The sequence below is a fragment of the Pezoporus flaviventris genome, unplaced genomic scaffold (genome assembly GCF_033815535.1).
Source record: "Pezoporus flaviventris isolate CSIRO_AGI_PZ_B2104156 unplaced genomic scaffold, CSIRO_AGI_Pfla_v1 ptg000015l, whole genome shotgun sequence".
NCBI lineage: Eukaryota > Metazoa > Chordata > Aves > Psittaciformes > Psittacidae > Pezoporus > Pezoporus flaviventris.
This window is the reverse complement of record NW_026892563.1, coordinates 24,546,322-24,559,905: the sequence shown is the minus strand read 5'-3', so window position 1 is coordinate 24,559,905 and position 13,584 is coordinate 24,546,322.

Genomic DNA, 13,584 nt, shown 5'->3' with positions numbered 1-13,584 from the left:
TGACACATGATTTTTTATTCTTTGAAGTTTCATTAAGAAGAAAGCAGTTATAAGCTCCTGTGTGTACTCCATGTACTTATGCTTGGAAAGTTGCCTACATGTTACATACTTAGTCTTTCTGAAATCATGGAGATCACAGCATCACAGTATAAATGGGTCTGGAAGGGACCTCTAGAGGTCTGTAGTGCAACTCCCTGCTCAAAACACATCTAATTAGATCTGATTGCTTAGAGCTGTGTCCAGTCATGTCTTGAATTCATAGAATAATAGAATCTTAGAACGGTTTGGGTTGGAAGAGACCTTAAAGATCATCTAGTTCCAACCCCCTGTCACAGGCTTCAATTCCTCTGTGAGGAACCTTGCCAGTGTTTGAACACTCTCACAGTAAAACAACAAACAAATGAAAAGTCCTTACATCTAATCAGAATTTCCCATGTTCTGGCTTATGTTGGTTGAGTTCTGTCATTCCACTGTGAAGCTCCAATCCACTGTGAAGCTCCAAGAGGAGTCTGGCTCTGTCTTCTCTGTATCCTCTGATCAGACAGCAGTAAGGTATTCCCTGAGACTCCTCTTTTGAGGGCTGAAAAGGCCCACCTCCCTCAGCCTCTCCTCCTACATCCTGGGCTCCAGGCCTTCAGCATCTTGGTGGCCTCTGATAGCTCCAGTATGTGATTCAGATCTTTCATTTCTGTATTATATATATGTGTATGTGTGTATACGTATTTTTTCTTTAAATGGATGAGCCATGTTTGTCTTCACTTTATAGCTTTCCCTTGTAGCTTTTTGTATCCATTTGTCTTACCCCAAATTGGTTTTGACTTGTTTTTTCTCCAGCCTGGATAATTTAATAAAAATAGAGTCTGGTCGCTGAAAAACAGTAAACATGCAACTGTGTTGTGTTTTACCATGAAGTTTATCTTAATGCCTAACATACAGAATCAGACAGTGGCTAAGGCAGGAAGGCATCTCTGGAGATTACCTGTTCACATCAGGGTCAGCCAGAGCAAGTTGCTCAGGTCCGTGTCCAGCTGGGTTTTGTTTGTTTTCAAGGACTGAGACTCCACAACATTTGTGGACAGCTTGTTCCAGTGTTCAACCACCCTCACAGTAATGAAGTGTTTTCTTACGTTAAATGAAATTTCCTGTATTTCAGCTTGTGCCCCATTGCCTCTCATCCTGTCAAGACAGTTCTGGCTCCCATCTTCTTTACTCCCCCGTCAGTTAGTTACACATGTTGATAAGATGCCCCTGAAACTTCTCTGCTCCAGGCAGAGAACAGTTCCAGCTCTCAGCATCTGCTCATATGACAGATGCTCCAGTCCCTTTGCTGGACTCACTCCAGTATTTCCCTGTCTCCTTTGCACTGTGAAGCCCAGTTTAGGAGGCAGCACTCCAGGTGCATCTCACCAGGGCTTTGCAGAGGGGAAGGATCACTTCTCTCAACCTGCTAGCAATGCTTATACTAACAAAACCCAGGATGACAACGTGTCACAGGGGCACGTTGCTGGCTCAAGATCAGCTTGATGTCCCTGAAGACTCGAGATCATTTTCTGCAGAGCTGAAGCTGGTCAGCCCTCAGTGTGTATTGGTGTCTGGAGTTACTCCTTCCCAGGTTTGGGACTTTGCATTTCCCATTGCTGAACTTCCTGAGGTTCCTGTTTGATCATTTCTCTGGCCTGTTGAAGTCTCTCTGAATGACGCAACTCTGGCATATGAGACTTTCCTTCCAGTTTTGCATTACCAGCAAACTCTCTGAGTGTGCATTCTGTCTCATCACCTGTGTCATTGAGGAAGATCATTGAAAAATATTACTCTTGGTATCAACCCTAGGGGTAGAAAACTAGGGACCGGTCTCCAGCTGAACTTTGTGCTGATCACAACCTTTTGAGCCTGGCAGTTCAGGCAGTTTACAGTCCACCTCACTGTCCACTTATCTAGTCCATATTTCATTACTTTGTCTATGAGGATATTACTGAAGACCAAGTAAAATATCTAAAATCAAGGTAACTGTTCACTACTTATTTCATAATAAAAGGCTCTAGGGTTGGTCCAGCATGATTTTCCTTTTGCAGTCCCCTATGCTGACTACTCCTATCATTTCCTTGTCTTTTACAAGTTTGGAATGTTTTTCTGGAAGATTTGTCCCCACACCTTCACAGGGACTGAAGTGATGGCTGACTGGCCTGTAGTTCCCTGGATTCTCCTTCTGGCCCTTACTGAAGATGGTGGTAACATTTGCTTTCTTCCAGTCCTCAGGAACCTGTCCCAGACATCATAAACTTTCAGAGACTATTGGAAGTGGCTTCACAAAGGCATCAGCCCACTCCCTCAGCAGTCATTGGTAGATCCCATTAGGTCCCGGGGACTTGTTTATGTCTATTTCAGTTTGTTGAAATATTCCCTAATCTGCTCCTTCTCCACCAAAGCTAAGACTTCTTTGCTCTAGATTTCCCCTCACGTCTCAGGGCCTGGGGTTCCTATCTTGCCAGTAAAGACAGAGGTGAAGAAGGCATTGAGCACCTTGGTGTTTTCCATGTCCTCTGTCACCACATCCCCCACTCCATTTACACTGCAGGCCCCCATTCCCCCTTGTCTGTCTTGGCTGCTGAAATATCTGTAGAAGCTTTTCTTGTTACCTTTCACATTCCTCACAAGATTCAAATCCAGGAACCCCATTCCTGCACACTCAGACAGTTTCTCTACGTATATCTTCAATCAGGAAATGTAAATATGGACTGTCAGGAACATATAAAGTGAACAGCATATATGCAGGAATATATTATGGGAACAAATGATTTGGGTTAAAACTAAGCACTTTAAACGCCTCAACAGCATAAATGTGAAACACAGCAAACAGAACAGTAATGACTAATCTAGAAACAAAAGGTTTTTTTCCTAGGAAGAACCTCATATAAATATTTTTTTTCTGTTCTGTATGGAACATGCCTGAGCTGCCAGTGATAGGCAGCATGTTTTGTTTGTTTCCTTCTTTGTCCTACTGAGTTGATAAAGATCAACTTATGATCCATAGCTCCTTAAGTAAAGTTTCTAGTTTTCCTTGATTATTAACAATTAACATTTTTTAGGCATGTGTTATTTAAACAATGGCCAGATACTGGAGTAGGTACTAAGTGAACTTCCTTATTTCTGAAATGTATTTGAACTGCTTACAAATAGTCCTACCATGTCTTGTTTAATAAATAAAAACATTTTTCTTCTGGTCCCAGACTTTTTAGGCAAAAAATATATTCCAGGTCACATTTGGAAAAGGCTTTATCTCACTTCTCTAGAACGTAAGTTTATGCTAAGAAGTGTATCCCTGGTGTACTGAAGTAGTCTCAAGTTTACAGCTATCTTTATCTGTCCTGCTTATATAAACAAAAGTTGAAGCATAGGTAGGTCTCTTGGTGGTCCTTCTGTGAGTGACAGAAGCTTTTAATCTTTATCTTAGTTTAATTTGTGTCCAGTATTCTGCATAGTTATTTGATATTGTCAGCCCAATGCTAACATTGGAGTTAGGTAATTTCTGCTTACTCGTTATCCTCTTGAATGCTCTTAAGTGAATGTGGTTTCACTGTACTTACAGAGAGGATTAATTAAGATAATCTTGGATTAATCCCATTACACTCTTTGGTCTTGTTTATGGCTTTCTTTGTTATCAAATCCACACAAACTGTGAAAAGACAGTATTCTGTTTGTGTTGTACTGTCATTATAATTTATTATAGAATTTCCTCCCTATAAAAATGTACATCACCTTTCATTGAATCCTACAGCTCACAAACACAGAAAAAGAGACATACCAAAGATTCTGCATTACGTTACTTTAAAAATACTGTCTTTTAGGTACTGATCTTACACACATTAATATGTATATATTTATATGATCGTGTCAAATTTACGGTGCTGCTGATAAAACTATAGTTTGACACTTCAGTTTTAGGCAGTTCAAGACTTTTAGTGAGGCATCAATTCAAAACATTTCACTACTAGTGGAGGTTAAAAAAAAGGGGCTCTTACTCATCAGCTACTACAGAGTTTTAAGAAGTGAGTCTATGCAAAGCAGCCTAACATAATGAGCATTTATCTTTCTCAGTTCAAAACTATTAGCACAACATTTATGGGATCATGAAAAATATTTCTTGTTGAATTAGTGCTTTGATGAGCAAAGCTGCTAAGAGCACAGAGGTGTACATTACGCACTGTAATTTCAAGTTGAACTATAATCATATTTTTTTATGTGTTAATAGGTAGGGGAGTAATCTGTTTCATTTAAAGAAAAAGTGAGTCTGATTTGTTTTCCCTGGGTCAATTGCTGTCACTAATCCAGAGCCTTTGTCAGCTCGAAGGCTTTTTTGTGTGGTGTGGTTTTTACACTTTTGCTTAAAAGGCAGGTAAGAGGATATTGTTAGCACTTTCTGCTCTTGTGGTTTTTACTTGGAACAATAATGTGATAGACTTTTAAAGTAGCTGCTTTTAGCAAATTCTATTTTTTGCATGTAGTTATTGAGAGACAGATGGTCAGAGAAGGATAGAATGACTTTGATTTATTTACATTAAGCATTTTTTTTTCTTTTTTTCTGTTTATGGTGTTGTCTTTAGTGTCACACAATGAATAAGTCTTGAAATTCATTCATGAAAGAAAAACTTTGATATTCTAAAAGAAAAAGAAAAAAAATAGGTTGTACTCTCTGAAACATGGCACAAATGTTTAAGAAATGCCGTATATTGTGCCGGAGTCTGAAGGGAAAAAATTTCACTTTCTGTTCTCTGAATATTTAACCAAAATCTCTCAGGACTCGGTTGTGTCCACAGTATGAGTTCATCTCCGTTGCTTTATATTTGGACTTCAGGTCTCCCAACTTTGTGCATATTTCTACTGGAGTGTCTTTGCTGCATTTCACATGGTTTAAATTTTGCATCCTAATTGTCACTATTTCAGACTAGTATTTTTGTGGATATTTCTTAGCAAAATTTCACATAGAGTGGAGAAATGAGTCTGTGGTTGAGAGTGGGTATCTTGTTCTGAGGTAGACAAGGAGGGAACTCTACTGAGTGGCTTAGGCTTGCAATGAGTCCACATTCAACAATATTGTTTAAAGTACCTGGCATGCAGGGATCTTTCGGGATGGGGTCCTGCAGGCAGTCAACATGATAAAGAGCATTAATTCCAGCAAATGAACATATACACAAGGACAAGAGCCCTCGAAGTTGCGTACTGTGTGTTTATGTATAAACACATTATAATGATCTTATTTCCTAGCTTTTCAAGTATTTCAAATTACTACAGCAGTGGGAACTACTTTGTGAATTCTAGATGAGATAGGTGAAGTCCTCAGAGAACTGATGCTCTGAGGCTGTAGAGCCTGGCACAGCTTTATTTTTATCCCCCCCCCCCTTTTTTTGTAGATGGAATATTATTAAAACAATTTAAGCTGCTCCTTTCTTCGTTTTGGTGGGAAGGTTTTGATGGGTTTGTGAAGCTTGAATTTTGACAGAGGCAAACCCCAAACTGTCTGGTACTTTTTAAAGGATTAAAAAATTTAAATTAAAAAAAAAAATAAAAAACACCCAACCCAAAACCCCACAAACCAAAAAAAAAGAAAAAAGCTGGTGTGAAGAGCAGCTCGGTATAAACCCACGGGGAAAAAAAAAAAACGAAAAAGCAACAGCAAAAAACCCCAACAACAATAAAATAAAACCCCAACGCAGAACCCACCAACCAACCACCAACCAAAAAAAGCTGTTTCCTAGTGCTCCTCCCTGGCCAGGCACAGCCAGTCGAGGTGTCCCCTCCCGCACACTCCCAACCTCTGTTTTCGGGCGCTGGGGGCCGCAGAAGATGCCGAAATCGGCGCTTCGTGGGAGCGAGGCGGCCGCCGCCCGCTCGGGACCTGGGCCGGGGCCGGCTGTCTGTGCACCCGAGGCGCCGCCGGGCTGCGGGGCTGGCTCACTGCCTGCCCGATCCGGCCCCCTCAGACCCCTTGGGAGAGGCCGGTCGCCCCGGCCCGGTCCGCAGGCGGGACCGACCTTCCCGCGCCGGCAACGCCTGCGGCTCCCTTTCGCAGCCTCACCGCAGCCAGGGGGTGCCGGCGTTTCTCTTCTTTCGCTCGTCTTTCCCATAGAGCACGGGGGACTAGAAAATCGGAAATGATCTTAATTAAATGTTTTCTACACAGAGACAACCGGGCCTTTTACGCTAAGCGGATGCAGCAGACCTTATCACAAAAGACAAAGGCAAATATTTATCAGGGAACAAAAGATGTCTACGGTTGCTTGCGACGGAGGAGATTTTTCTCTCTCTCTCGGTGAAGATGTTTAACCGTGGAAGATGTTTATCGGGGCTCCTTGTTGCAATTCTTTGTCTCCCTGTAAGATCTACAAATGAAACTGTTTTTCTTTCTGTGAAGCACACAATGAAATCCCCGAGTTCAACTGCAGAGAATGCAAACACCTGCTTGTCCCTCTGTTGACTCTGCGTTTCAAGATGATCTTTTCTGTTTCACATGATAATGATCGGGGGCCTCGGTTTTGTTTATGGTTTTCATTGTGTGAGGAGAGAAATGCTCTTCTCGGCTGTCTTTCCTTTTTGCCGCTTCTGATGCAGTGTTTGTCTCCGTTAAAGGAAGGGCAGGTTGTTCAATAAAAGTATTCCTTCTCCCATAGAATCTGGTCAGTGAGTGAATAAGCAATTAGATTTTACACCCTTGCCTGTCTGGTGGCTGCTTATTTTTATATGCCTTAAAAAAAAAAAAAATAAAAAAAAATGCTCCAGTTGATGAGCTACATGTCCAGCAACTTCAAATTTTAAGCTATGAATGAAAGGGAGGAAACATTAGAATCTGTGTCACTCAAATAATAAATTAAATCTGTGTAACTCTGTACAGCGTTCTTGCCTGTTCCCCTTAACCATTCCACACATGGAAACAGCATTTTAGATGTACTTGAACGATGATAAGCCAGCGATTTCACATACGTGAATCCCTTATGCAAAATGATTCTAGTGGTATTTGAAATATGTGAACACTTGACTTCTGTGAGTATTCATCCCCAAAGCCAGGTCATCAGTGACCTACAAAGTCTTGCATTAAAGTTTAAGGTTATTATAATACAAAAAAAAACCCTGACTTTCTCCAAATTGTGAAGATACTAGATGGGATTAAATTTATTCACATGGCAAATGTTCAGCCTCATAATAAATATTATAAGTTGCTGTTATTGCTCAGATTTCTGGCATGGAACAACAGAAATTATAGCAGTGTCTATGATCCAGTATTTGGGGTTTTATTGTAGTTCAGAGGATTTGAGGAATACTTTAAAATATTTTTCCATGGAAATTTACAGTAGGGCTCTACAGTGACTTAGGCTTTTAAGTACAGTGCTGTAAACATACTACGTCATAACTGAAGTGTTATATTCAGTCAGGGCTTGTGTGCTGTTTATCATATTTCATAAATATTTGGGGGAGAAGGTGGGTGTCTGGTTCTTCAAATGACTTGTAGATAGTCCTCGTTATCTGAGAAAATGCATTCAAGCTGGTAGGACTCTTGGAGTGAGCACTTGCAGAGCTGACACCTATCTATTTTGTGTACATCATTAAATTTTATATTAAAAATGTAAAATAAGGATTTGTACAATGACACAGCTTGAAGTATTGTTTGTTGGTTTTCATTCATGACAGTAATATTTTGCTCACCCCTGAAACTTCACCTGCTTTTGAGAAACCCTTCCTGGGTGTGTTTGTATAGAACTTAAAGGTATCAATTTTAATGAAATCAAATTATTCTAGTTCAAATTTATCAGAAGAGTTCTAAGATAAAGATGCTGTATGATTCATTATTTTCTTGTATCTGTTTTTATTCTGACCATAAAGTTTGCATTGTATCTTTCTTGAATTACTGGGAAGAATTACTGTACAGAGAACAGTAAATTAGATGGTCTCAGAATGGTTTTAAAATTGACAAAATTACCCTGGATTATTTTTGCTTGGATTTTTCAATTCAGAGTCTTTACTTTCCCACAGGTAAAACTTATTCTATGGTAACTTGAAAATTTCTCTGTTGTACTAAAGCTTTTTACGTTTCTAATAATATTAGAGTGTGTGTCTGGAAACTAACTTATAATAAAATATATAGCATTATGATTTTTCCATAACCACTTGAATAAAGTGGTTATCTAGGCTACCTCACTTGAACTACTGTCCTTTGCTCAAGCTCTCTGACAAGACACAAAGTAGGAGAGAGATTTATGCTTCAGAAACCCAGAGTATATTCTATAGGAATATATGATGTAAAATATTAAATGGCATATACTTTTGGACTGCTTTTGCCCTCAAGATAAGTTTTCTTCCTAAAAATAAACTGGGGCTACTACAGTTTCTTTTTCTAGCAGCATATGCATTATTTGAGGATTTTATTATTTTAAGTGTTATAAATACTGTAGTGAATTATTATTACAGAAACAGGAGAGTAAAAAAGAAGAGGGGAAAAAAAGCAAGAGGAAAAAAACTCTGAAGATATGCTCAAGTTCATAGAAAAAGCTCATCTTTTAAGATAACTTACCTCCATGCTTACTTCTGCCTGTTAGCATATCCATAATAGCTCTTTAATCTAGGTATAAAAAAAATTTCATACTGGTTAACATGGTCAACAACTCAAAAATAATGAAAACAGTACTGCTGTTGTAATGAATTCATTCTGACGTTAGGAAGTAGTTTGTGCTACATTCATGCATTGCTGCTTGTGACAGCACTGTTGACCATTCGGTAGGGCGGTTGGTGATGAAGAGCCAGCTTTTTTAATTTATTTTTTAATGTGAGCCAAGTATTTAGAGATTAAAGGGAAGCATATTAAAATATGAGTATTTTTGGTAGCATTTTGTACAGATGGGACTGTAATTGGTGACATGGGAATAGTATATATACTGAGATATTTGAAATGCTAATTCAGTTTTGCTTCAGTTTTCCAACTGCCAGCTGTAATTATGGATCTCATTTAACAGATGCTAACATAGGGAGTAACTTCACTCCTGGAGTAATTCCACTGAGACATGGAAGTAAAGTTAAAGCCTGGGTACTTAGGCATTGGTGTAGATACTGTTCTAGAAATTTGCTGGATGCTGTTATTAATGGCTTTCTGATACCTGGGTTATAAACCATTTGCATTTTGAATGTATTTTGTTATGCGTTAGCTAGGTTATTCAATAATATTCTTTATTAAGATTAATGGAATCCTCTAGATTTAAATATAACACTTTTTACAAACCCTAAAATGTCATTATTTTTTGAGAGAGGAGGAAGAATCTGAAACCTTTTCTAGCTCCATGGAACTCTTACAGAATTTAAGAGATGCATGTGCAAAGGTTTATGAATCTATTTCAATTAGTTTTAAATTATTTTCCAATGATTTGTATCATATACATAGAGGTGTTCTAATAACAATAATAATGTCTCTAAAGTTCCTCAAATCTATTTTTTTTTTTTTTCTTAACACTGGAATAAAGCATCTGCTTAAAATAAATTCTATACAAGCAAGGATTCAATTGAAAGAGTGAACTGAAATAATAATGTAATGCTTCTGTCAGCATCTTTCTTCTGTGAAAATGATACAAATCCCTTAAAAAACCAATCTGCTTTAGCCTGTCTTTATTTATTGTTAAAATGTAAAATCAACTGAATATATTTTTTTCTTTAATAAATATTTAAATCTACGTGCCATTTATATTTCCATTTTAAAAATTGCATTTCTCTTTAGTGAGAAACCCTGTATTTTACAATCCAGTTTGGAAATTTAATTCGAACTTTCAGGTCAAATGAAATCTCTTTGTAATTGTAAAATTAAATATTATTAATAACCTGAATGACATTTTCGATCCCATAGGACTACAAGTGTGTACTAAGAATGGATCCAAAAATGCTTGGTATAATATTAATGAAAATTACTTTAAATTCTTTGTCGTGTAACAGGAAATATGTTCCTTTTGTAGCACTTTGTGGCTGTTGAACAATTCTATAAGATTTTAAAATAGAGATATGATTTTGGTTTAGCTTGACAAATTCCAGGACAGGGCAATATTTCCCTCCCCTGTAAGGACAGAAAATCCTTACAGGACAAAGACATAAAGGCATGAAGGAATGAACACAGTGGAAGAAATTCTCCTGAATTCCTTAAAAGGAAACTAAGCTTATTTTCTTGTGTGTATTATTATTTCTTATAATTATTAAATTGCTTTTTCTTTTTTTTTCCCCAAGTGATTTTAAGATGCTTTAAAAGTTAAAGGGAAAACAGAAAACACATTTTGAAGGAACTTTTGAATGCTTCAGAATAAGCAAAACAATAGCCTGATTCTGTGCTTCCTTTTGAAAGTTAAACTTAAAGCAAAGTATTTTTGTGTTTCTTCAGATGCCTTTTCTACTCCTTGATTTCAAAGCACTGTAATTGAGTAGTAATTTATTTCAATAAGAACTAATACAAGAGTAATTATAAAAGGGTGGAGAGGACAAAACATTGTATTGTTTCAGGTTTTCTAAAATATTGAATCACTGTTTTCTCTATGTTCATGCTATCCTTATGTCAATGAAAAAAACCAAGAATGTGATTAATGCAGTACTTCGAAGGTTAAGGTGAAGTTTCAGGCTGGATTTAAAAACAATAAAAAGTGTAACAGGAAACTTAAGTATGCTTCATGTTAAGGGCCAGAGCATAACTACTGGAGGAATAAGAGGTTGTGAAGTCAGTTGGTGTCTGGGTTTATGTGGCTTTTTTGAAAGTAACATGGAATAAAACAATATCATATTTTTTTAGGGGTTGATATGGATTGATAAAAGAAAATATTAAAAAAATCAGTCTCCTTGCTTATCGAACAGCACAATTTATTTGCTTTAATTTTGATGCATTTTTCAAGATTGTTTCCTGTGCAAATTCAGAGATTGAGGCTTGAACTGAGGTGGCTAATTATTTATACAGTTTCCATGAAACTCCTAAAAAACCTTCTAATTTTCAAGCTTTTGGCCCTTACATCTCTTACTATTGCATGCTCTTATTTTGATACTTAGTTATTAGGCCCAAACAAATACACACGAGGTCTCCATCTTTCGACAAATGTACTGTGCTTTTCTTTATATAGTCGTGTTTGTTTTCTTGATGTGAGGGGAAGGTGGCAGCAGTTCAATCAAGTCAATGTAAGATGCCTCTGAGAGGTTTTGACCTTTCACTTATTCCTTGAAAAGAGGTACCATTCCCATCCCTGTGCGATGCATGAAGTGGTTAAGGCAATACCTGCACTGAGTATGTGGTGTGAAGTCTGGAGGCTTGCTGGAGTAAATTTCTTTGTAAGGCTTTTTGTTAACTTAACAGGATAAACCAAGGGTAATAGCTATATGTAACACAGCATGTATATGAGGTAGTGTGGTAGCATTTTAAAATAATGACAAGCAAGACATTACTAAAGCATATATGTGTGTGTGTATATATAATTATGCATAAACGTGTCAATTGCTAGGTTAAAAAGCTTTTAAAAATTAGACTGTAATTCTGTTTTCCATTACAATTAACACCTAAGGAACTAAGCTGCACTGAACAATTTTGCTTAGTGGTGGGCAGCATGGCTTCTTTTCTTAATGGCAAAGCTCAGATTCTGTGCTATGGAACCATCCCCAGATGAACAGTATTTCCCTATAGCATAGTATTAGAGTGCTGGGCATGCTAGGGTGGAGTCAGTCATTTGCTGGGATAGTAAGAACAAGTGTAAAACTCTCCTAGGAAGCAGCTCTTCTGGGCCATGGAGTAAAAAATGCCTTTTGCATGGAAGAAGATGAGCGAGATCAGTTCTATGCCTCCTTCTTGGGCTGCCCTGTACCCTGGCACTGTGGCCTGCCTCTCAGGTGACTTCAGGTAGTTTCAACACCTCTCTGTAACCTCTCTTCCTTTCCACCCATATCTGCAGCATCTGGGTACAAAATGCAAGAGGATACAGTCTTTTGGGTGAGATTTCAAACTTGTCTTCATCTATTTAAGCCAGAGGAAGAGCCTTTGTGGAGCCTTGGTGTGACCTTAAAACTGCTGGTGAGAGAGAAGATGGTTTTGGTGAATAGGCGAGAGATCAAGGCAGGAGAAATTTCAATATGTTTGCCTAACTGTGAGATGGACTTCGCTTTTAATGATGGGAATGAGAGCAAAAGAGAAAGGATTCAGGCATTTATTTTCTCTGTAGTTTGAGTAGTACTAGAAAGGTGTTCATGTTTTGCATGCAACATCAGAAACTGAATAAATGTATTGGGTTTTTGGGTTTATGGATGTCCCTGGTATCACTGTTGCAGTGAAAGATGTTTGTTAAAAAACCTGCATGTTGTGGATGAAATTAGTTTTAAATCAATTTGTTTTCAAATTGGTTTAGCCATTCAGATTCAATTTTATCTAAGACATTGAGGGATTTCTAGACAACTCTTTCCTGAATATCACTATGGAGCTTTTTGGCTTTATACCCAAATTAACAGCATGCTGCGTCATTAAAAAATAACAGAGCTGGATTTTTTTCTTGGCATAGGTTTCTGAAAAGTGATAAAAGACTCCCTATGTTGATTACAAATATTGTAAAATGTTTACTTTGCTCTATAAATGTGGGGCATTTCATGCTTGGATGTATTATTATATGTGGCCTCCCAAGACCTTTTCTGTTTTTCTGCCTGTGTCTCGTTTGACCAGGGTTTCAGTTCTGATGTGCAAGAGAGATTTTTGAAGGACAAAACCAATGTGCCCTGCAGAGAAAGGAAAAGCAATGAAAGCAGCTGTAGGCAGGATGCACAGTAGTTAGGAATCTTGGATTTAGTTAATGCCTACTCTTTTACTTATGGAAGGTTGCAGTTTCCAAGTGCCCTTACAGTTAAAGCAGGAATAAAATTGACCTGGCATACAAACAAGTAATGCTGGCTTTTATTACTGCATTGAAATACTAAAATTTAGTTGCTATTAGATATTTGTTCATGATCAGACCAAACACAAATTCCTCGTTCTCCAGTTCTGATGCTTATACAGAGAAATCCCAAGCCCCTCTTGAAAGTATCAATTTAAGAACCACATGTGACTTCCCAGTGAGGTCTGTGCACCCTGAATCTCTTTCTGCATAATCCCGTATAAGTACAAAACCTTCCCAACCCCAAAGTGCAGCCTTCTGATTTTCTGAATGGCAAAAAGGATAACAGCTGCCTAAAAGCTTCTCAGCAGTGTTGAAAAAATTGCCTTTTGCTGTCCCTGTAATGAATAGTCAAGGACAAGCTGCTGCTGCTTTGGGCAGAAGGGCAGCTGGCATTGGACTTGTTCTTGGGACACTGCAGGTACTCATTTCTCAACTATTAGACTTTAGCTGCTCGTGTGCTTGCAGGTCTCAACTTAACCCATAGCTAGCTGAAAGCCAATAGTTTAGTTTCATAAAATAGAAATGTGTTGTTTAAATTTGCTTTTGCATTTTATTGCAACAGAAGCATGAATTTTCATGCCTTTTGGTGTAGCACATGGATAAATGGGAATAGAAGCACATGGGAATAGAAGAACCCACCCTGGAATATCTGGTGGACTGTAATTCTAAATGC